Source organism: Bison bison, unplaced genomic scaffold (genome assembly GCF_000754665.1).
Source record: "Bison bison bison isolate TAMUID 2011002044 unplaced genomic scaffold, Bison_UMD1.0 scf7180017864324, whole genome shotgun sequence".
Lineage (NCBI taxonomy): Eukaryota > Metazoa > Chordata > Mammalia > Artiodactyla > Bovidae > Bison > Bison bison.
This window is the reverse complement of record NW_011494896.1, coordinates 10,595,318-10,596,589: the sequence shown is the minus strand read 5'-3', so window position 1 is coordinate 10,596,589 and position 1,272 is coordinate 10,595,318. Positions and strand designations below refer to the sequence as shown.

At 48.3% G+C, this 1,272-nt stretch overlaps 1 protein-coding gene across 1 annotated transcript in view; it reads right to left on the bottom strand.

Annotated features, from left to right (window-relative positions):
- Nucleotides 1-1,272, bottom strand: part of GAB2 (GRB2-associated binding protein 2) — a 55,820-nt gene that overhangs the window by 24,015 nt on the left and 30,533 nt on the right. The gene's annotated exons all lie outside the window — the stretch shown is intronic.

Genomic DNA, 1,272 nt, shown 5'->3' with positions numbered 1-1,272 from the left:
GCTACGCTGGCTTTATTAAATGAAGCTCTGCTTCCCGAAGACTCAGGCAGCGAGGGGCCTGGACCACGTCACCGCACTACCTGGTAAAGTACACGGAACGGAACCACCAGTCCCTTCAGACCGTCCGGGCCCCTCCAGCCTGCCCTTCCACGTCCTCCCAGGACGATGCTGCCGGGCTCCTGTACTCTGTCTATGGGTCTTTTTTTTCTTTTTCTTCTTAACTCTTATCTTAAACTCTCGCTGTTGTGTTAGAAAGGAAGCGAGGTACTAAAGACAGATAATAGTTTTAGAGTGCTACACCCCAAGCCAAGGGCATTATTCATTTGGCTGGCTCTCTAAGCTTAGTCCAAATGCCTTAGCACAACGTACAAGGCCTTTCACAGTCTGACCCATTTCCTGCTTTCCTCCTCCCATACCCCAGGCATATGGAAGCTTCATCAGTCCGTGGACACACCAGCCCCTTTTATGATTCTTTGCTTTGGTTTGTGCTCTTCCTTCCGCCTGGATTTTACTTCTTTAGCATCCACAGGCAGACTTTTAAGACCCTACACGGATATCATATTCTCCCTGAAACCTTCCTGGACTTGGTCATTGTTTTGGGTGTGAACAGCACGTGGCCCACGCTTCATTATACCCACTGTCACCCTGCTTCCTTGCCTGGCCCATGGGTGTCTAAGAGCAGTGACTGCTGACGTTACCTCTTCAGTGCCAACATTTATCTAATAAAGCCCAGGTACACAGAACAAGTTCTGAGTCTGTCTTTGCAGAATAAGCAAAAAATAAAAAAATGTATTCGGCATACAGTAACTCCACCAGCAAAACTTTTTGTTCAAAAGAAAGGTTAGATGTCATTTCTGGCAGTGTGATGGCCAGTGGGGCTGATGTTTTAGTGGTGATGATGGGGGCTTTCTAGGGCTAGTGAACATTTCAGAGGGGACTTAGTTCTCTTTCTACCCTTTGTTATCTGACCTGTTTTAGCACCCTTCTCATGGCCCTGGGCGGGATCACCAGCTCTACAGCATTAATGACTCTCCAGTCTTTTCTGATGCTGGAGAGGTCAACTAATGCCAGCATATAGCAGGAAACGCCATGGGCCTCTGGGGAAAAACTGTTCCATCGACAGCTCTGTCGACCTCCAAAGTGAATGCCCATTACAGGTCTTGTGAACTGGATGTCTGTTAACAGAATCGATGGCTATGTTACTCCATTAGATGTGCGAGATAAGCTCTCCAATGGCAGAGGGTTGACACCCGGGAGAGAGGAAGGCCCAGC